General features: G+C 38.3%; 1 long non-coding RNA gene across 2 annotated transcripts in view; it reads right to left on the reverse strand.

Annotated features, from left to right (window-relative positions):
- LOC123799280 (uncharacterized) overlaps positions 1–21,088 on the reverse strand; it is a 512,492-nt gene extending 491,404 nt beyond the window's left edge. For both annotated transcript variants that reach the window (XR_015724367.1, XR_015724368.1), the window contains exons 1-2: positions 8,837–21,088; positions 7,957–8,030 (exon numbers count right to left, since the gene is read on the reverse strand). This is a non-coding gene — a long non-coding RNA (uncharacterized LOC123799280). The remainder of the gene's footprint in view (positions 1–7,956; positions 8,031–8,836) is intronic.
- Positions 21,089–24,135: the final 3,047 nt, after the last annotated feature.

A 24,135-nucleotide genomic window follows, 5' to 3' on the forward strand; every position in this document is an offset into this window, starting at 1 on the left:
GTGAAATGTACCTCCATGCATGTGATGAGGTAATTCACTCTTTTTACCCTTTTAGTGGTCCCCATTTCTTTTGTATTCTTTACCTTACATTTTCCTGTCCTTGATGGGCAGAAACCAGAAATTCTTTCAAGTTAAAGAATATTCATTCCTGTCTTGAAATACATTATATTCCCTCAAGAGGGAGATAAAAGGAAGAATGTGCTGGGGTAGAATGTGGGCAGCATTCAAGGCCACAACCAGGTCTTAAGGATCAGAGAACAAAAGACTCACACTCCAGCGTCTGGAAGAACCTTTCGGGAGGAGTAGCAGGAATTCACAGGACAATGTTTGGATCGTTTTAAAAAGCTGGATCCCAGAAATGAGAATTTCTAGCATCAAGAAAACATGTTGCCACTTGGGGATTTTTGCTCAAACCTGAGAACATGGGGGAGGTGGGTCACATAACAATGGATTATATTCCCCCTTTGCTAGGTGGGAGGTTACTGGAACTGTATCAAGTTTAACCTAACAAATATTATAAAACAAGACTTCCCAGCTATCTGTGGCTTCAATTTCATATCTATTGAAATTCCATGTTAAATCAGCTTCTCTTAATCAACTTTTAGTCTTCACTCCCATTTCTTCCATTTTCTTCAACATCAGCTCCTTAAAGTAGTCCACTGACAATCTATTTCTCATCTCCCTTGCTGTCAGGTTTCTACCTAAGATTTAAAAAGTTATTTACAATGACGGCCATTAATCTCCTACTTGCCCAAATCAATGGCTCTTTCTCAGCTATCATAACCGATTTTCTGTGGTACTCAATCCCTCTTGTCCTTGTCTTCTTCCAGGAACTTCTCTTCAGGACTCTATTCTCCTCCTCTTCTTCTTCTTCCTGTCCCCTAACTTTTGCTAATCCCTGGGATATCTGACCTTTTTGTCTTTTCTTTATCGTGCACTCGTTCCTTCTCTACTCTCATTGATTTCCATGACTATTCAAACATTACTAAGTGTTGATTATGTTTATATGTGAACACATGAAACCTTCCCATTCCTCACAGCATTAAATCATGTAGCTTACTGCCAAGAAGCTATCTCCAATATCCTGTCTTTCCAAAATCTACACGTCTCAAATTGCATACACCTCTCTTTTCTTCAAGTTGCTTCTCTTTTCATTTCCACTCAATGAATTGCGAAGGACCATGTCATGGATGTCTATGAAGGATTATGTACGAGGCAAACGAATTCAGTTAAGCCAGCCTACAACAGGTCATTCAGAGAACTGTATCTTTATGCCTCCACAATTAGTGACAATTTGTAAGATCCTCCATTCTTCTCTTCAGCTGCTAGTTGTCAATGCCCAGGACAACTCTGTGAGCCATTTGTCAAGAAGGACTGTTAGAGGCAATGTTTCTGTCAGTGTAGATCCCTGAGTGACCATGTTGAGACCTATCCTTATCCTATTTTTATTGTGTTAAATGTTCTAAAATTTCAGGATTTCTCTTACAGAATTAGTGTTACCCTAACAAAGACAGGTAAGAGAAATTAGAAGCTTATAATAATGAAATAAATTACAGGATTACACAGCTACTCATACCAGAACTTCAATTTGTCAACAAGCCCCACTGAATCCAAAATCCATTTTCTTTCCACTCGGCTATGGCTTACCTGGCTCATCAATTTATGAAACAGTTATCCACCTTGCCACCTACATCTTTTATCCAACTATACGACTCCCTTTTACATCAAGGAAATAGGACATCAGAAAATGGAAGAAGAGACACTAACCCTTCTTAAAGCAAGCAAGCAGACAAAAGGGTAATGAAAACAGTTGATAAAGGAACATGAGCAATGAAATATAGTCAACATCTGCTTGAGCTTCTATCTCAAATATAGGTGACCTATATCAAAGTTACTAGGTATGCTTGTTAACAGATTGTTGGGTCACATCCCAAACCCACTACTTTACAATCTTCATTTTTTTTTTTTTAATCCTCATCACAGACTATTCTTGAGTGGTTTTTGTACTTTTATCTATACTGAAGTATGAGAACCAGGACTCTGTTCTAGATTCCATCCCTTTTCTGCAGAGCATGTACTTGCTTGAACCTCATAAATGTAGGCATTCACAGCAGCTTCGTGGTTATCATTTAAATTTCTGTTCTCAAAAAATATGAAAGTTAATGGAGGTCTTAACATAAATAATGTATTATAAATAAAATGATTTGTGCACCAGAACTCAAAAACCTATTTTCTGAAGTGGCACATTTTCTATTCTCTTTTGCTTTCTTATTAGATAGTATGCAATAGATAATAGCTATAAACATAAGAAATAAACTCAGCACCATGAAACAACTCGCCTCAAATCAAGTCAGGAAGAATGTTTTCTGGAATACAATCTTCTCTTTTGCTACGTATTTTTAAATGAAAAATATGTGTCCTAATTGTGATTTGGGTGAGATTGTTTGGTTTCTCATCTTCCCCCTCACCGAAGATATTCTAGCTGAGACACAGCATGAGCAAACATATACCTAAGATTCTTACATCCCTATTTATATAATGAGTGTAAAACCAGTGTTCATTTGCAATGTGTAAGCTGTACCTTAGATTTGTTTTTACTTTTCAAAGTGCAAAGCAAACAGATGCCTTTTGCATGGTTGCTAAACCATATATATGAAACAAGGGCAGTCCAGCTGCCTTTCTGCTAGATGGCCACAGACCATCTGGTCGGCATTTATCCCATGTAGATAATGCCAACACACACCCTGGACAATCAAACATTCACACAAATTTTTTACCCCAGGGAAATTTTAATTTTAGGTATGTGAAACCAAATCAGTTTTTTTTTAAGATTTTATTTATTTATTTATTTAACAGAGAGAGAGAGAGAGAGAGAGAGAGAGACAGCAAGAGAGGGAACACAAGCAGGGGGACTGGGAGATGAAGAAGCAGGCTCCCAGTGAAGGAGCCTGATGTGGGGCTCGATCCCAGGACTCTGGGATCACACCCTGAGCCGAAGGCAGACGCTTAACGACTGAGCCACCCAGGCGCCCCCCAAATCAGTCTCTTATAAACGTGTTCATCTATGTAAAAGCAAGCACGAGTATGTTGTATCCTGAAATCATTTCTCAGAATTTTTACTCAGATCTAATAAAAGCAGCTCATATGTATTGAAAATAGAAAAAATTATAGTGTTTGATCCATGATTCTAAAAGTTCTAATGGATATTTAGAATGACTTTATTTTTCCTTTCACTTTTAAGTAGAACAATAAAAGATTTTTCAGTCTAAAAATCTGATACATTGCTTCAATGGTTATGTGCTAATTAATCCAATAAAATATTTTAAGAGTTTTGGGCCTTTCTGAATAAAGCAGTATTTTCTTCCTAAGTAGTTTATTTAGGTAGTCTAATATAATTCAGGTTTGTCCTTGTGTAGCCTATCCACAGAAGTGCTCTTTATTAACTAAAGCATCGATGTGTCATACACTGAGATATGCACAGAAATGACCAAGTCAGCATGATCTAGTCATGTTTGCTTCAGGTATTAATCATGTTTCCTTCATGAACTGATGAAAAAATCAGAGTAACACAACTTGGTAAAACTTAGGTTACCATTATGTTTGGATTGACTTGGTTAAAAAACAAAACATCACTGTAACTCTAAGAAATACCAAACATTTCCCTTTTATTGAGAACTTAGAACTAAATAAAAAGGGTTTTACATTAGAGAATTTACTCGCATCTCACTTGCTTTCTATCTGATAGTTTACATACTTCTCCCTCATATACTAGTTTTAGAAGTTTAATATACTGTTCGTATGCCTACTTCTATGAAATCAACAGTCAGGCACCACTACTGATGGTGTATTAGAGTCTGCTTAGCATTTTTTCCTACTCATTCATTATCTGCCTTCACCTTTTTCCATGTTCACATGTTCATCTGCTGGTTTCCGTCATTTATACAGATATGTGCAACCAGACGAAGACCTAACTACAAGTGTATGATGAGACCATTATAACAGTCCCTTAAACCCAAACTTCCAAAATTTGTAACCATTAACTTTATTTACTTGGCCTTTCAGATCCAATTAAAAATTTCAATTAAACTTGTAAAATTAAATCATGTTTTGAATACACACTTTTTAGCTTATTTTTTTCAGTGAAAGAATTAAAATTTAACTATCTGTTCCTGATTATGTAACATATCGAAAATGCTTTCTGATTATGAACAGAAATGGGGCATGAAAATAGAAGGTTTTTTTTCTATACATGTAGATCTTCTTGCACAGTTTGAGAATGACTATGAAAATATTCTTATGGAAAGTGTAAAATGGCAGATAGGTGATTGTAATGAGATTCAGAAAGTTTGGGCTATTGCTATACAAATAGCTATCCAGGACTACAGTATTTTTAACTATGTGGACCTCAGTTTTCCCACTTCTACAGCAAAGATAAACAAAATCTTTCCATCTCCTTGAAACACTAATATTCTGAATTTAAAGATGTCTACTTTATTTATGATATCTAGAAATAGTATTTATCTTGTTACCTAGTACAGTGTCTGATATACAGGAGTTCAAATTCTAGTTTGAATTAGAATATATAAATCTGTATTCCCATGAAATATTTACTTCAATTCTAAATTAATCTAAAAAAGACTAAAGCTTTAATCAAAGATTCAAAGTCATACTTTGTTTTTAACCATTCTTACCCTCTGATGCATGAAACGTTAAATATATATTCAATACCAGAAATTTGTGACTAAGTACACTACAAAAATCTGGCACTTCAGATTGAAACTGAGTGTATGAGGGCTCATCAGAAACATATAGTCATTTCTTTAAGTTGACAATGAACTCTCACCTGTGACAGTAACTTAGAAATTGCCATATGGTATGATGAAATACAGACTCTTCAATTGTTGTTTATTTCCTTCTAGAAAAACATTCATTTTTAAGTGGTAGACTGCCAAAAATGGCAGCCAGTAGGCATCCATATGCCTACATGGCAATATGACCTCAAACAAACTCTGCTTTCATTAGCTCTGCTGGTACATGCTAAACCAGAGCTATTTTAAAAACACTCTTTTACTGTGCACATTCTTAATACCATAGTTAAACCAAGATCTATGAAATTCTTTGTTAATATACGTCAGAGCTGCACAAACCTGGCTATGCTTTAGTGGATCTAATTATAACCCATTTGCCCAGGCCATATCACTCAGCCAGCAATGAATCATATTTTATTGTTTTCCATAATTTGTCTTACCCAAAGATTTGGGGGCTCTAACCCGCATTCATCAGGTATCCTGATGAAAAGTTCTTTTCTTCCCTAAATGCCTTCTACTACTTGCCTTCCTCAATAAAAGATAAAGACATTCAACAATGTAGTCATGTAAAAATGGAAAAAAAGGAATGAGGCCTTCCAAAAAGAAAGTTTTAATATTCCATCTCCTGTCATCCGTGGTTTCAGCAATACAGTGACATCCTGAGTAGAAGCTTCCCTAGCTACCTACTTAGCCCCACTTCACCAGGTGTCAACAAGTCACATGGGAAAACACTCTGGCTGTGGGTTTAAAAAAAAAAAAAAAAAATCACAACCCAATCACTTATTTGCTGTGTGGCATCCATTAGTAACTTCTTGACCTTAACCAACTGCATCTTACCAAATCAAATGCATGGCAGGTATTTAACCAAACTGTTATCTTAACAGTGAAGTTCTTTCACTAGGCATAAATTGTAGACAATATGCTCAAGTATTTTAACATATCCAGTTCTAGCTTCTTATTCAACTAAGTTAAATTTGAATCCTAGGCCCTGTCCAAACAGAACAAGAGGAAATTCTACCTCCAACAGTTATTGCCTTGGACACCTTTTAGGTGCATACCAAAATCCACTTAGGGACATACCGAATTTATGCAGTTTTGGGAAAAAGGCAGGTAGGAGGGTAAAAATCGTCATTATATCATTGACATCCTCATTTTCCAAGCTTTTAACAGTTTTCAGAAGCTCTCAGCGTTTCTGCTATATGTAGAGAATACAGGAATCAGTTGAGCTTGAGAAACAACGCCCTGTTTCCTCCAGGAGAGTCCTACAACTACTGTTGTCGAGATTTGCCACCTTTCCAAGCACTACCGCGGATGGTGCTCAGGTCTCCTACTCTCTAACCCAGGACTGCAGACCTACTCACTCCCATTTTGAACGCTCTATTCCTTCCTTCACTTGAAGATGCTGCATCCCTACCCTATCCCAGGACTCCTAATAGTATCTTTCCAGTGGACTTGAACTTTCATAGAAGACCAACAGCATCACTGACTCCACTGCATGGCTCTCTGCCTACCTAGTGTGCCTGATGCAATTGGAAAGAGCCTCGTTGTGTGCACGCAATATAAAGGGAAGGAAACAACAACAAATGAGTCAGTTTAAAAATATTTTTTAAAAAATATATATTTTTTAATCCTGTTAGAATAGTCTTTCATGTCCATAAAATCGGGAAATTTTGTTTTGTTAGTATTTGTAGTCCTAGCACCTAGCACAGTGCCTGGCATATCAAGTTAACTAACTTTTAATAACTGATTGATTCAGTGAGTTAGTAAACAAGTGAGTTAAAGCAGGACCCTATTTTGAGATCCTAGACTCAGCAATCATTTTTTTGAGAAATCTGTGTTTGATAGGTCTCCACCCATTGGCTTTATGGCATTTATAGCCTCAAAGGGGAGCCTTAACAATCTGAAACAAAGAAGGCAACTCAAATACTAAAAGAATTTTTAAAACTCATAGCAGGCACAATTGTCTGAAAACAAGGTGTTTTTTATGTGAAAGAATAAGGCACTTAAGAAATAAATGGATTTCTTATGAATTTCAAAATCTCTTGGCTTGGAAGATGAGATTAGACCCTGGAGGTCTAGAGCCAGAGTCAAACTTTCTCTGTAAAGTGCCAGATACTAAATCTTTTGGAGAGTCTGTGACCCACAAATCCTATCAAAACTATTCAAGTCTGCCATGGTAGCACAAAGTCACTCATAAATTATACCACCATTATTGAGCATGGCTGTGGTCCAATAAAACTTGATAAGAACAGGCAATGTGCCAGTTTGGCCCACCAACTGCAGTTAGCCCAACCACTGTCTAGAGCATAGTATTTATAAATGCTGACCACATTTATATTCCTGGACCATGGAAGAGCCTAGAGAGAAAAGGAGAAAAAAAATTCATATGAAAGTCAAATATTTTAAAACACTCTTTCAGGTCAAGGTCCTTGGGAGTCTTGGTACCCTCAAAGAAAGGATCCAAAGAACAGACAGTGTGTCTCTCAGAATTCTAAGGATAGAGATGCTCTACACTCTAGGACAAGAATTTCAAGGTCATGGTAGAATACCAATGGCCACAATAACAAAAGCTCCTCCCGTGCCTGCCAGGGGATTGCAATGGTCCGAGGTGAAAGAATTCCCAGCAGACAACTTCAGGTAAACAGGCTAAGGCTGGGAATGGGTGGAGAATACAGAAGAGCACCAGATAAGCCATTTCACAAGTACTGAAGTCTTATCAAGAAAGATGTACCCTGGGAACAACCTATTATGAGAGAAGAAGCCACAAGCTGCCAGACCAGATAATGACAAGTACTTTGAGAACAGAGATGTTCCCAAAAGGAACAAAGGCAAAGAGAAGTCCATCACCCTCAGTGCAGGCCAATGAAGATGAGACTGCTCCCCAACTGCCCTACTGTACTCACAGTCACTTCTGTACCTAGATGCCATCTTGGGGAGAAAGAATAGGTGAGCTGAGAAGACTGCCCCCGAGAAGGCATGGGAATTTGGCATAGATTGAAAATCATGAGGTAAATCCGTAATTCAACAATATTTTCAACTACACGTGAGTACCTTAAAGATAAAATTGGAGCTTCTAAACCGAAGTTACTTCCAGTAATAGAATATTAAATTAATACCCATTTCTTTTCATGAAAGAGTATGTACTTACACTGCTCAGGTTTGCTCTCTCTGCAATGCCACCAGAGACCAGCTCACACAGCATCACCAAATCCTCTCAGGCAGCTATAAAAATAGCAGCAAAGACTTCTTTTAAGTTACTGAACATCGAAGTCCTGCTTTACTGTGTGAGTTACAAATTCACTCATGTAATCTGCAGACAGTGATAGGAGGGGGATACTAGTACTATTCCCCTTTTATGTGTAAGAAATCAAGGCATAGAAAAGTTTAAACATTTACCCAAGGTCACAGAGCTAGTGAGTAACAACCAGCATTCCACCTCACAGTCTGTTATTCAAGTGCCTCTAGAGGAGATGCACCCTTCTCCTTGGAGGACCCACAGGAGAGCTCCCTCTGTTTTCTTCCTGTACCCGACAGTCCTCTGAAGAACGTAGCTCTCTAATCACCAGTATTCCTCATGTAGTTCCCTAAATTCACACAGGCACAGGAATTAGAAACTACCATGAATTTCTCTTCCTAAGCCCTGAAGGAGAACTTCTATTTAAGTCAAATCCTAGGTTAAAAAAAAAAAATTGTTATCTTCCAAAGTGAATAAACTACTCAACTATAAGAACAGCCAGCCCAAGTTTCCTTAAAACCTGTCTATATACTTTAGAGCCAGTTGCAATAAGGTATGGCCAAGGAAACAGGGTTCAGGAAGGTAGACAAAAGGAAAATTCCCTGTACGTCTCACTCACAACCACTCAAGGCACAAAGACAGGCTACAGACACATGATGCTGAGTGCATACCCTGTCCTGAGTACTGCACACAGGATCCGCTTCCTAGCATTCAAAAATACTACTTCCACCTAATGAATGAGAGTTCAGTGAGGTACAAAGTATAGGCGGTTAGAACAGATATTGTTACTCACGTCTGTTTAATGTTGCTCCATCCATAAAATAGGGTTTGAGGGTCCCTTAAAATCCCAGTGTAGCCTCCCCCATTTCTTAGTTCAGGCAGTCTTGTCACTACGGGTACTGCCAAAGTCACCATCAAGGTCAATGCTCAGTGCTAGTCAAATTTAAAACCTCAGGCTCTCTCCTAGAAGGACATTTAGTTACTAACCAACCAAGAAACAAATTCCTAAGAGTTAGGTTACCCTAAAAAGTGACCAACAGAAACTTCATTAACGTTAATTGCAAAGAAAAATATCAAGCTTTTGTTTTTGACAAACTTTATCATCTCATAGAGTGAGAAAGTTAATTGTACTTTTAAGTGTAGTTATTTTTAAAGCCAAAATACCCTAATAAGGCCCAGGGATTCTAACCATTTGTGAGGACTAACCTCATAGATCTAAAGTTATACTGAAAATAACAAAAAATACCTTCGGTTTGTTTTACTAGTAGGTGTCACACAAAAGGAGAGATTTTATTCCCGAGAGAAAATTGGCCTGTCTTCTATGTATGGCATTTATCACCGCTAACCACCATTTACTGAGTTGATCTTCAGGTATGTTATCTGGTGCTTGGTACAGAAGGTTCTTCTTTGAACGACTCAGGATGGGATGAAGAAAGAAAATTAGAGATGAAAGGAAAATGCTATGCAGTGGGTAAAAGAGACCTTTTTCAAGAGTCTATGGCCATATTCTGCATCATTATAATTCCTTTCAGGGGCAACTGTGCCCATTCTGAGTGTTCACTCACTCACTGCTACAAGGTCCTACTGAAGGCTGGAGAGTTCCATGTAAAGATGAATTACAAAGTAAAGGGCTAGCAAAGTTCATGGGGTTCACGCGGGGAAGGGAGGGGAGCATCTTGGAAAGGCATTGTGTATTTTTATTTTCACGTATGATTGTGGAAAATCTTTCACCATGGTGCTTTTATATGCTTTCTGCTCAGAAAATTTTTGCGTCCCAAGTGACTCTGTATTCTCTAATTTTTTCCTACTTGGAAAAAATATACACCTCTGTCAAATTAAGCATAGGCAAAGAGCAGGTGTTAAATAGTATTAAAAATCTACAACTACAGAGCATAAATTAAGTCAGCATTTGTCATTACAATAAGCACCAAAAAAACCCTAATATGCTAAAACCAGAAACCATTATCTTAAACCAACAGTCACCTTGGAATTAACAAAGGTATTTAGAGCAGAAAGATACTTAAGGGATATATGGAAATACCACTTTGTGGTAGCTGGGGTTCTATAGAGAAAGAAAACCAGTAGGATGTGTACATACTGAGAAAGATTATTTTAAGGAATTGACTCATCCAATTAGAAGACAGGCATGTCCAAAATCTGCAGTGTGGTGGGACAGGCTGGAGACTCTGGCCCGCTGCAGTTCAAGCTCAAACGCCATCTGCTGGCAGAATTCCTTCCCATGTCGCTGGGGGGAGCTCAGTCTCTGTGCCATGAAGACCTTTAACTGACTGCTTGCTGCTCATCCACCTTATGGAGGCCAGTCTGTTTTACTTATATTCCACTGATTTAAATGTTAATCTCACCCAACACAAAACAAAACACAACACAACAAAAAACACCACACTACCTCAGAAACATCCAGAGTAATAATTGGCGAAATATCTGAGCACCATGGTCCAGCCCAGTTGATACATAAACAAGCAGACTTGTTTTTAAGAGTAATTTTATACCTGATAGATAGATCGCTGATTTTAAAACAAGTGGGATAAATGTGAACTAGGTAGCAAGGTTACTAGAACCCATGTACTTTTGTGCTGAAAATTAACTTCAGACTTGTAATCAGGTGCTTCTTCATTTACATTGGAAAATGATTTGTTAGGATGAAATGTTAACTTGAAAATATAGTGGGGTTTTTTTTTCTTTTTTGAGGTGATAATTTCTAGAATAGTGTAACATTGCCAGCAGGAATAATTTACTGATCTACATGAAATATTTAGAGTGCTCAAATCCCTGCAACTGCAAGATGACATTTTGTCAAGATCAATAAGTTTCTTCATCTTTCTAGAGTATACAACTGAATGTTAGAATTTGCTTGGTGAACAATTTCCCAGTGACTTCACTTGAGATTTTTCTAGACATTTAAAATGTTATTATAGCTCCAATTACTAGTTAGCATTCACACTTTATTTTTACTCTTAGCAGCAGACTTCCTTAAACATCATCAGTCTTCATCCATGAGTGCTTGACATTTTCCCCCAACCACACGTGTGAGAAGTCAGTTCCACTGCTATCATTCACATCTTCCACAGAGCCTACAAAGTATCCCTCTTGACACAGGAAACACGTCTCTTACTTAGCACCTTCTCAAGCCAGAAGCTCACCTGTCCGTAGCCGGAGCACTCATTCCTTGACACATTATCGAAATCTGGAAGCTATCTGCCTACCACAGTTGGTGAACATATTCGCCTACCTCAACAGTGAGGGGGTAAGAAATGCCTTGTCTTAAGTGCCTTAGATGACTTCACTATAGATTGGTTCAGCAGGTCAGACTATGGATTGAGTTAGTCCTAGCTCAATCCGAAATTCCCTGACGGCAACATCTATCATGGTCTATGTGGTGCGAGGTTAAGGAGATGGAGAGACTCCACTTGCTTGTAGACCAAGAAACAAAGAAGTGGATATAAGGGAGGAAGAGTGGGCACAAAAATCTGGGAGGGCAGAAGAGGAAAGCAAGCAGTAAAGGTTGGTTTGAAAAAAGGATGTCAATCCTGAGAGTGAACCTACCTAAAAGCTCCACTTTTTTCCCCAGCCTTTCCAGTTAAAATGAGTATCTCTCCAGTAGATATTAATATTTAGTGTCAGAGGTAATTACAAAGTTAAACTTTAAGATTTGGATTAAAGAAAGCTAATGGGTATCAGTGGAAGAAGTGCTGAGGAAGAAAGGTAGCAAATCAGAGAGAAGAGTCAAAGAAAATTCACCCGTCTCACAGCTGTACTAGGAGTAGCAGCTGATCTGTCTAGACACGCAGATTTCAGGCCCAACAGCAGTGTGTATGAAAGGCTATTAACTATTTAATACAGGATTGGAAGCTGGCATCTCAAAGTTGACTGTGGCAGATTCCATGCAGCTTCTATTCCATTCAGTATAGTTTCAAGGTAATCCAGCCTCATCACCAACTGTGTGGCCCTGCACAAGTTACAAACCTCACTATTCTCACAGGATAATGGACTATATTAGAGTTGAGGTGATACGTAAGTGGCCTCAAGTTGTTTACACACTTAATATGTGTCTGTTATTTGGATGACATTATACAAATGCCGTCAACTTTTTTTTTTTTTTTTTTTTTTACCATTCCTAAGTCTTTTCCCATTTAATGTATATTACAGGTGCTACTTTAGAGTTTCTAATTTTTCACAGTATTAAACTTTCCTTGTTTTTGACAAGGTTTTAAACTACTCATCTAGAAAAACTTCACCCATACAAACAAAATATTGAAAATTGTTTTACATGGAAAAGCAGTTCATACACACTTACATATTGAAATTTGTACACATTACATCTTTTAACCAAGTTTTTCTTGAAGTTACTTGTTATACAACAAACCTCGGACTGTCAATGTTATGGACAAAATCTCCTTTACTTTGAAATTGAACCAAAATTATATGATTGAGGCAAATTTAATCAATCATTATAGATAGGATATTAATATTTGAGCTTTTGTTTCTGCCTTTTCAAATATGTTCTCTCGTTTTACCTTGAAATGAGGTAAAGAAATTTAATTTCTGTTCAAACCCTAATTCTGCTGCCAGTATGCTTAAAATGACTTCAAATACCAAAGTTAGATGTAAAAGGAAATTAACCAGGTATCCAGCTATTCTCATTCACTTTTAACTGCATTTTCTTTCTGTCTCTTACTAGAAGGAGGGGAGGAAAATTAGGTTAAAACATGCCTGACTTTATATGAGATTATAATAGGCAGCATTTTCAAGAGATAAGAAAGCAGAGCTAAGAATTTATGTACAGCAAAGGTTGTTATAGGACCTTCATTCAAAAGGAAGAGAATTACAGTAAACTTGAAAAATGAGAAGCAGATGCAATTCACGGAGTTTCTTTCCTGAATAGTAAGGTGTCCTTGTTTAACAAGGTAACTTATTTTACCAGACAGACATGGTAAATGTCCCAATCTATAGCACTTAGAGATCAAACTAGTAAATGAGTATAATGACTCGTCATAAATATTCATGAAATCAGGCAATTATAAGCATCACCGTTGCTTTTTGATTGTTTAGAACTGGACTGATTACCATATGAAAACCATTCCTTCTTGAAAAAGTTTTTTTTTTAATTTAAGAATATTTGGCACAAGTCCTCTTGTATAAGCTGTATAATACTTAACTTAAAATCCCGTGCCATCAGTTTGGTGAGGGCAAAATGGGGAAATGTCATTTTCCAACACAGTTTGCTAAGGTTAGTGACAGTGATCTAGAAAGTACGAAGGCTACTAAAAACAAGGGTGAAGAGGCACCCGGGTGACTCAGTCAGTTAACCGTCTGCCTTCTGCTCAGGTCATGATCCCAAGACCCTGGGACTGAGCCCCACATCTGGCTCCCTGTTCAACAAAGAGTCGGCTTGTCACTCTCGATCTTCCTCTGCACCTACCCCTGGCTGTACTCACTCTCTCTAGTAAACAAAATCTTTAAAAAAAAAAAAAAAAAGGGGGGGGTGAAAACATATAAATATGTACCAGTAAAAGAGTGAGCCGCAACACACTTAAAAAAATATTTTCACCTCTGAGCTCTGCTACTATAATTTACTTATAAAAATTCATTAATTGTCCCAATTTATAGAATTTTATCTATTTCAAATTTGGGCTCAATTTTTCAACACTCTACAGTACAAAAACAAAAGCTATCATTAAGAGAGCCGTTTTTGTCTTTCTGGTTTCCTTGAGTATCCAGAGACCGCAGGCTATCCTGCATGCGCTCCCTCAGCCTTTGCTTGAGGCCTGTTGAGGGAGTGCATTACTGCACCATGCTGCATCACCTATAGCATAAAGGCAACAATTACGAACCAGAAAAGGGACAAGACTCCTCAGTTTGGTGAGAGATACACTATGGAGTAGGCGGGTCTTTTGTAGGTAGAAAAAAAGTCCCTCAAATGGTATCACTGAGAAAACCTACATTGAGGCATATAGTCACCTAGAGAAGGTCTAGCAACTCATGATGTTGCAGAACCAAATAAAGTCAAAGTATACACTGTTACTAAAACAATCTAAAAAATCAATCCATTCATATTGCCACCATAGTTAACTCCTTCCAGATAGAGTCCAAATTCATTTGCATGGCAACGCATTCTGTCCCTTCTTAGTCAGACTCCAGTCACCATCAATTTTTGGTGATAAGGAAGTACTCACACACCACCATGTCTTGATGAATTTAGAATGCTGGGCAATGGCAGAGCCAAGAAGTAAAGTATCCCAAAAACATTCAAGTACTGAAAAAAGCTGCAATATTCAGTAATTCATGGATATGGATCTGTACTTAGTGCCTTCCTTCAGCAAAGTTTTCGTTTCAGCTTGTTGGTAGAATGTTTTCATTGCGGCCCATCTCCAATTCTTTATTTAAACCAGAATCAGTACAACTTCTTTTGTTGCTCTTCATATATATGTACGTACATGTACGTATGCACATGTATGTATGCATATTTATGTGAGAGAGAAACTAGCATTGTCTATAGATCGTTTTGTTGATATGTAACTTTAAGGAACACTTATGAACAAAGATCAAATTTTAGCACACTTCTTAATAAAAGGATATCAAGGTCATTATTAGTGGGATAAATACTAAAACTGAGATTTTTCTATGTTCAAAAAATAAATAAATAAATAAATAAATAAAGGGGCAAGTATAGTCATTTCTTCCTAAGAAATGTTTTACGTAGCCTTCTTTGGAACTCTTGGCATTTTATCAACTTTTAAAAACTAAGAAAAACAGCTGATCTGGAAACAGACCAAAACTTAAGTGTCTAAAATCATCCCACTGCCACTTCCATGAAGACATTTTACAGCTATCGTAACTTGTGATGGTAAAAAGCCTATAGTCTGTCATACGTACGCTTAAGTTGTAGAATTTACATTGTCTTCTATGTTAGGCGATTTACGAGCTTTGCAAGTCTATTAACAGTCCACACTCATTCCAGCTCTAAAAAACTTATTGCAGTTTCTTCAATACCTGCAAACTCATCTTCATTGCAATGGAGTGATACAAGTCTTGTGCATGGAAATTCAAATAAAAGACTATAGTGGATAAATACATGATAAATATATTATAGGCATGTAGGAAAAAATTCTGTTCAACTTATAGCTCAATTTCTTAATTTTTTGCATGATTAGATTATGAGTTTAGCATCTGATTTCCAATGGATCTTATTTTAACCATTATATAATCTTTAAAAATCATGTTCATTATCATATTCACTTGCAGGTGTCTCTATTTTAAAGATTGAGAACTTTTCCTAGTTCCCTTGAAAGCTATGTCTATGCCAACTCATTAAAACCCCAGCTGGGAATCTTGGTGCCCTTGAGCTGGTAACAGAACCCCTAAAAAAGAAATTAGAAGATATCATAAAGACTGCTTCTATCCCTACAAATCCATCCAACACTTACTATGCACCAAGCAACGTAGCACATGTTCAGAACACAAATGAGTCAGCTGTGACCCTGCTATAAAGAGAAGAGTATCCTGGGGGGCAGTGGTGGGAGAGAGAAATGATTAAGTGATGATTAGGTTAATTTACTCATCAGTTAAATGAAATGTTGTCAGCTCAGCAATACAGAAATAAACAAGTTCCACTATTAGCATAGAGGAGGGAATAATAAAATCTACATTGATGGGGGTATTGAGTTAGCAGAGATTATACAACTGTAGAATGATTTGATTATGAATAGCAACAAAAAATAGAGAACAGAGATATTAGCATATGTAGCAAATATACTTAAGAAAATCATCAAAAATTTGTTACTGCTAGAACCTAAGATTTAATGCGGAGAGTTTAATTGGATGAAAACTAGAAGGGAAATCAAAGTGAGAACAGGTAGTGTTTAACTGTTTCAAAAGCAATTAAATTCCCACAGGAGAAGAGCAAAATAAGAAATACATATTGAGAAGTTACTTCTTGCCAGGCACTGCGTTAGTTTGTTACCCACTTGCTATTTATCTTTGTTACTTCATTTCATCCCCATTGAAGATTGAAGCTCAAAAAGATGAAACAACTGCCCCAAGGCCATGCAGTCCAAAGGTAGCACAGTCACCCCCTTTAATGGTTCTGCAATCTGTCCCAGTGAAAGTAAACCATGGATCAATATCTGATTTTTGAGCAATGGTTCTAAACCAGTACCATCAACAACAGCATCAACTGAAAACATTCTAGAAACCCCATTTCTCATAATCCTCCCTGACTTACTAAATCAGTGACTAGAAGGGTAGGACCCAACCATCTGTGTGCAGGCAATTAGACACAACCTCTGGAGTGGATTTCAGTCCACTTTTCACCTCCGCTGTCATTACACTAGATAGGCTTTAATGACACCTAGGTCACTAGGTCATAAAGAAAAGCAGGATTTTTCACAGAAGAGGGCTTCCCCAATTTCAATGTGCATATAAATCTCCTAACGATCTTGTTAAAATGCAGACTTCAGTGGAGTAGGTTTAGCAAGAGCCCGAGATTCTGCATGGGTAACAAGGTTCTAGATGACTCCAATGCTGAAGTCCTGAGAGCTAGGCTTTGAGTATCAAGGTCAAAGGACACAAAATTATCTTCTAAAGACAGAAATTGCTATACTTGACAAGTCAAATACAATGTTTTGGTGAGCCTCGCAGATATTGCCAAAAACAACACCCAGCGAATTGCAATGTTGGAAAAATACTCAAGTAGGATTGCCTTTAAAATCTCTCTAGTTTGGGGCACCTGGGTGGCTCAGTCAGTTAGGCACCTGCCTTCAGCTAGGGTCATGATCTCGGTATCCTGGGATTGAAACCCACATCAGGCTCCCTGCTCAGTGGAGACCCTCCCCTGGTTCCCTTGCTCGCTCACTCTCTCAAATAAAATCTTTTAAGAAGAAATAAAAAATCCTTTGTTTATTATTGTTTCTAAGACCTCAAGACAGAAATCCCTCAAAAGCTCACACATTTCTGTGTCTGTAAGCTTTTTTCTTCTAACTCCAGTCCTCTGGCTCCAACCCAAGCTCAACATCTTGCTTCAGCATCAGTGGCCTTTAACGGCTCACTCTAGTCGGCTTTCCGTAGGTCCTCTCAACGCTGGCCCACATCATCATTAGTGCAGCCTTTGCACGTTGGCACGCACTTTTGTTTGATTGCCTGAGAGAATGACCAATGACTTACCGTAGTATCTGACCACAAACAGCTTATAACAATTCAGTAAGGTCTTTTAATGGCCTAATCAGTTTCCTCCAAAATCCAAGGTAACCAAAATATTAAACAAACCAAACTAACGACAGGATTTTGAAAGTTCAGAGGGACCGTAGGACAACTTTTCATTGAATATGGCTCCATTATGTTATTCATTGCTTTAGTAACTTCACATAAGCTCTAGCTCAAATTTAAGGGCACCACTTACCACTGCGCTACGATGTGCTGTATAGCTTACCACCAAAAAAAGGTGGGAAAAAACCCTAATAAATATGGTTCTATGGTACATATACTTAAATTCTGGAGATTTTCACTGCAGATCCATGCCAACATGTAGGTGTTTTATGATCAAGACAACAGAATGACACTTCCTCCATGAACTTGGGCACTCTCCCAAATTACTTGTTTTTTTTTTTTTTCCTTTTTCATTGTGTTTATTTAGTATCCCTTGGCTACTTGAACTGTAGATGTCAGTAAATGTATTTCATTAGATGCTTAGCAGAATAGTATAGCAGGAACTCTAGGTAAAGCAAAGATAGTTGAAATATAGCTCTGTCCTAAAAAAAAAAAAAAAATTGTGAACTGTGAGAGGGAGCAGAGTAGCTTCCAGAAACAGAACAGTTCAATCCCATCACCTCCCACTTAAACTATCTGGATAGTTTCCATTATCACCCTTTGCCTCAATTTCCCTATCTGTTTAAAAATAAGGAGATGAGGCAAAAATACAAACTTTCCATAGTGGGATGGTGAGAATTCATCAGTTCACATTCATAAAATGCCTAAGGAAATTCTGGTACATCATAAATAACATTAAAAGAATTATGAGATGAGACATGAAGCTGGCCTCATGAACTCAAGTGTGCCCAAAGCCCCCCAAAATACAGTCTTATTTTGCTAAAATTAAAAAAAAAAAATTCTTTCCCCCATCCCAAATAGGATGGTGCATATATACTTTCAACGAGTTATCTGGCCACATTCAGTCTCATTTCAGTTTGTATACCATCTCTTACAGCCTTAAAATTACAAAGGCAACCAAGAGCTGAAAGGACAATTATCTGGTCTTCGCTGCCCTCTGTCCTCTCTCTTCTATATTATCCATTGTCCTATCTTCTCCTTAATCCTTCATCTAAGCAGGGAGCAAACTGCAACGCCACTGCCTTTGTCTCTCTAGGTCTGGAAAGTCAACTACTTCATTTTAAGGTTACAGAAAAATGAAAAATGTGTATTCCCTCCTGCCAACTCCTTACTCCTTACTTGAGAACAAAAGAATGGTTCTTCTACTTGTGAGTCACTCTATACCCTGAAATCTCTGTGAGCTTATCCACCCATCTGCACCCTTCCCTCTCAGACCCCAGAGACCCAAACCCAGAAGCAGTGGCCACTGTGAACCACCAACTTCTGTCATCCAGTCACTTCCCATGTTCTTTCTTCCCCTAAACTCCTAGGAAAATTTTTCTAGTGATGGTGAGGATGATTCTCTCCCGCTCCAAACCCTCCAAAATTTTGGTTAAACTCATCATCAATTCACTTCATTCCCTTGAGGGTTTAAAATTCTAGAAGCCAAAGTCAAGAAACCCTTTTTATATGTGCCTTCCTTTGTGTCACATCTTTCCCTGGAAGCAAGGCTCAGTTGGTAAACTTGCTGCTTGAATGGGAAAAGGAGAAGGCACAAATAGGAAGGAAATAACAGTTAATCGCCCAAAATATCATCAAGAAAAACATAGGTGCACCAGTAACTTTAATGCAAGATAGCATGTATTTTGGGGGTTTGTTGTTGTTGTTGTTGTTTAAGATTTATTTAAGAGAGAAAGCACCAAAGACAGAGCACAAGCATAGGGGAAGGGCAGAGGGACAGTGAGAAGCAGAATCCTTGCTGAACAGGGAGCCTGATACGCGACTGGATCCCTAGACCTTGAGATCATGACCTGAGCTGAAGGCAGATGCTTAACTGACAGCCACCCAGGCACCCAAGGCAGCAAGTTCTAAGTATTCTAAGAAAAGGATGCAGAAAAAAAAAAAAATACAGATTTTTAAGGGGAGAAATGCCCCTACAGGAAGGGTAGATCAGCAAAGGCTCTGAAAAATGTAGCATTTAGGCTCCCTTGAGGGATTTGACAGAAGTGGGTAGAACTTCCCAATAAGGCTGCGGCAAAACACTCAAAACCAGTAAAATCCACTATGTTTTCCTGGAATGCAAAAAAATTTATTTTTATAATTTAGAACACTACCCTTGCCTGCAAAGGCAAGAATCAACCATGGTAACCATGTGAATGTCCCTACCAGGGATCACCACAAATCATGCCCAACTTCTAAGGAACTGAGAACATATTGTTTATACCACTGATTTAAAAAAACAAAAAAACAAAAAAACAAAAAAAAAAAACAAAAAAGCAAAACAAACACGAGCCTCCTCGGGACCCCTGAGTCAATCAGGCTATCACGTGGTTGTAATGATTCTGGGAAAGGTTTTCTGTCTGTTGGTTTAACGTATGTGTCCATTAATTAAAAAGAACCACGTTCCATTTGAGATGTTGTAAGAGTCAGAAGGAGCTCTGCCATGTGAGACCATTATGTTCTCTTTTTGACTTATTTTAAGGTTACAGATAGAGAACTTAAAACTCTTATTCCCACTAGCACCCAACTGCCGAGTACAACATCTTCCAGACACAACACAGGGGAATCGACTCGTGCTTAATAAGTTTTCTCGTTGTGCCCACTGTATCTTCCCGACCCCAACAGCTCTGCACAACGTGAGGCACGGCAGCATTATGAGCACAGCAATTTATCTTGTTCCAGAAATACTCTGAGGTATACGCTCTCACGGGTCAGCTTGTCCTGTCAGTTCATGTAGACGCTCAACGTCTCTGTGCTCTGTTCTCTTCTGGGTGTTTATCCCACCAGTTTTCATAGGGTCAGAATTCAATCTTGGTTGAAAGAAAACGGGATTATTTGTGTAATGGAATGAGAAAATGCAGTTTCTAAAGAAGATGAAAGGATTTTTTCTTAACCTTGACACCTATGTTGAAGAAATGCATTTAAGTATTATGTTTTTAACATTTCAGTGTACAATGATGGCCAGAGAAAATAATGGTTTAAAAAAAAAAAAATTCAGGGGCGCCTGGGTGGCACAGCGGTTAAGCATCTGCCTTCAGCTCAGGGCGTGATCCCGGCGTTATGGGATCGAGCCCCACATCAGGCTCTTCCGCTGTGAGCCTGCTTCTTCCTCTCCCACTCCCCCTGCTTGTGTTCCCTCTCTTGCTGGCTGTCTCTATCTCTGTTGAATAAATAAATAAAATCTTAAAAAAAAAAAAAATTCAGTGTTACTTCTGTGGGGAGCGGGGTGGGGGGAGGAGATGGACTTGCCCTCCAATAATAGTTTCACTCGATATTTTCATTTTACTGAGAACAAACCTGACATTTATCTGTCACCATTGGAACTTGTGGAATTTGCATTTTATTAGCTTTATCACTGTATCATATTTACATGTCTTGAGCCGAGTCCACTAGCAAGTCTCTCTGGAGATTAAGATTAAAAAAAAAAATACAAAGATTAAATCTAGGACTCTGAAGATCAATAGGAAAACTACTTTATTGGAAAATCTACCTCTGAATGCTGAAGAAATTAGCTGATGAGCTGAATTTTTTAAAGAATTTCTGTGTTCGAAAATTTAACTTTAGAGGTACCTGGGCGAGGAAGTAAGTTAAGCATCCGACTCTTGGGTTCAGCTCCGGTTGTGATCTCACGGTTGTGAGATCGAGCCCCGTGCACAGGGCTCCATGTTCAGTGTAAAGTCTGCTTAAGATATTCTCTCACCCTCCCCCTCGGTCCCTCCCCCGCTCTGTCAAATAAATAAATCTTAATAAAAATAAAAATTAATTTCTTAATTATATCCATTTCTAATCCTTCAGAGTGGCAAAGCTAGACTTAGAAAACTCCTCCACGTGTCTTTCTCCTTAGCAGAATATAGTCTTCCCAAATCACTGCAATGGTTAAGAAGATAACCACTTGACCATAACCAAACACTGAAATCGAGTGTTCCTGAGTAAGAGTTTAACAGAGGTATCTAATACACATGAATAGGACCGCCTCAACTTTAATCCTATATTTTGGTTCTTTGGTGGCAGGACTACAATTGTGGAAGACTTTTTTATTCAGTGTGGTATTGTTAAGGAGTATGGGGGGGGGGGAAGAATGCTGGCAAGCCTGGAGCCCTCAAAGTGAATATATGTTCACGGAGCAAAGGAAGTGCTTGTATATAGATGGCTGATTCACACCTGTTCAACCCAAAAGAGTAGTTGCTGAACATAGAGCTTGTGTCTAGGATCGTTTATTTCCAATGTCTTGAAAGGAGACGGGATCAAAGAGAATCAAGTTTCGGCTCTGTAATCCTGTGCACTGGAAGCAAAGCCTTTCCTGTGTTTCTAGAGAAGACCGTGAGTACCATGAAGAAGTGCACTTAATATTTTAACCTAAACCAAGTAAGCAGCAGGACAGCTACGTTCTTAAATCCTGTAAGGTTACCTAGATCCTGCCATCATTAAAACTATTACAAATCTGAATAACTACTACTACTATTCTTAGTCATGTGGGAGTAAGGTCATCATTACTTGAAGAGGAATCTTCCACTCCTTTGCTCTTCTGTCTTTTCTCTTGTGTCAGCTGGGGTCATTCATTTATGCTACCAAAAGTCAGAGAAAATAGCTCATCAATTGCTTTTCCCAAGGAAACCAGAAATTTCAGTTATGTTTCTAACATTCTGACTTAGAAAAGACCAACTACCTACCAGAAGAAAAGCAAAGACAAAACAAAGAACGTTCCTTTTTCCCCCCTAGTGGCTCATTTTAGAGGATATTCTCCCCATACTGCTAGGAGTCCTTTTAAATATGCTTGATTTCCTTTTTAAGTATTGTACTTTAGGCTCTAACATGTATCCCATTATTCCAAAATTCTGTGTAAAATATTTTATACCCTTCAATCTGACTTCGCTTTATACATCACTAAGAATGACAGAAACACAAGTGACTCTTGTGTAATCGCAGGGTTTGCTGAATTCCTATGCTTTGGTCTTATCAGTTCCGAGCCTGCATGTGCTTGCACGTGTCAAGCAACACTTCAGCTTACGGGGGACACAGAAGTGCTCTAGCGTCTCCCTTCACAACATGTCACATCAAGCTAGTGCTCTAGAACTTGGATCTCTGGAGCCATTACAAAAATAATAATAATACACCTAGTAATAGAATTAGGTCAAATAAAATTATGTGTTAATTTGTCTTAAGACTGGAGTCCCTGGTGGTTTGTTGGTTGCTTTCCTGGTGATGTAGAAATCATCGTGCCTTGTGAATGACCACATAAAGTTCACATACTCATTGGGATTGTTTTTTCCATCTTGATTTTCAACTCACCAAAGCAGTTTTTCATTGTCAAAGACGTGACTAGGGACTCCTATCATCAGTGTATGGTTACAGTGAAGCCCTTTTCCATCCAACCCCATTACACCTCTTTCAACTTCTTAGCTGTTTTAACTGATGTTCACAACTTTTAAAGATTTTACTGTATTACCCACTCCTCTAAGCAAGCTCTGTTCCTTCCCATTCTCTCCCCCCACTCTTTGGCTTCTTTTTCTTTCTCCTACCCTCTGGGAAACAGCTACTTCTTTTATAAAGTGGCTGCACTTTATTGCTCTCCTCTCTTTTCTTATCATCCGCCTTCTGCCACAGCCCAGCTGGGAATTGATTGAAGGAAAAAAGTGAGAGCTGGAATTGTTTCAAGTCATTTTCTTCCAAGCCCCAGGACACCCCAGGAACTGATTCATATACTTCTCACCTCCTCGCAACCTTCTCTCATCTCTTTCAAGCACTAGTCTAAAGCCACAGAACAGCATGTGGCAGCCTGTCAAAGGAAACACGTGGCCCCAAACCCCATTATCACTATGACATTTGATGCCCTCAACAGTGAGACTAATGTATTGCCTTTGCCAACACTTGTCTAGTCAAAAACAATTCTAAAATGTAATCAAGTTATCCATCTTAGTCTGTGAGCTGTGTATTATCTGTCTTCTACTGTAATTACATGGGAGGTACACATGGAAATAAAGGGTATCAGCCACGTATCAGTGAGGATGGAGGAGCAAAGATGAGACTATCAGATGGGCTATCATCTTCAACCTGCCTTCACTTCCAGTACAGAGAAGCTAGCGACTCCCAACGCCAAGAACCAGTACTTTTAATATAAACTAAAAGGCTATTAATCATATTACTATTAATATCAAGACTCAAAAACACAGGTATGGGGACATGCATACGTCCATACGGTGGGAGTAAGTTGTAAGTACCACTGCAGCCATTAAAGCCAAGAACCCAAAAGCATGAATATGAAACCACGATAGAGTTGATCAAGGTTCTTCATGCCTTTGAAGCCAGATACACTTTGGACATTTCTACTACTTACACAGCACAATCAAGTGACGTTAGCACTATTATGAAAGAGAGAAACCAAGTAAAGATGCACGTTATCAAATTATATTTGTGTTTTTGTCGATCATCTCTTTCTTGTTCCTGAGCTCTAAGGGAAAGGCTTTCAAAATTCATTATAGGCTTGAGGCTTGGCTTTGTTGTAGAAAGTGATGAACTGTTTTAACTGTGGGTATTGCTTTATGGGAAATTTTTACTGGGTTTTTAAACTTCGACAGTCAGAGTTGTCACTCGGCCTTTGTAAGAATGAACAAGACTATGAGCGCTTTCCAGGTTTTATAATTTGGATTGACTAGAAGCACAATAACTGTCCAACATTGTCAGAAGGAAGAAAAATGAGGTGATGAACGCTAAACACTGACAAGTCTTCTCTACATGCAGAAGCAGGAACTGTAATACTACTTTTTCAGCACT

The sequence above is a fragment of the Ursus americanus genome, chromosome 5 (genome assembly GCF_024610735.1).
Source record: "Ursus americanus isolate L20-20 chromosome 5, mUrsAme1.1.p, whole genome shotgun sequence".
NCBI classification, from domain to species: domain Eukaryota; kingdom Metazoa; phylum Chordata; class Mammalia; order Carnivora; family Ursidae; genus Ursus; species Ursus americanus.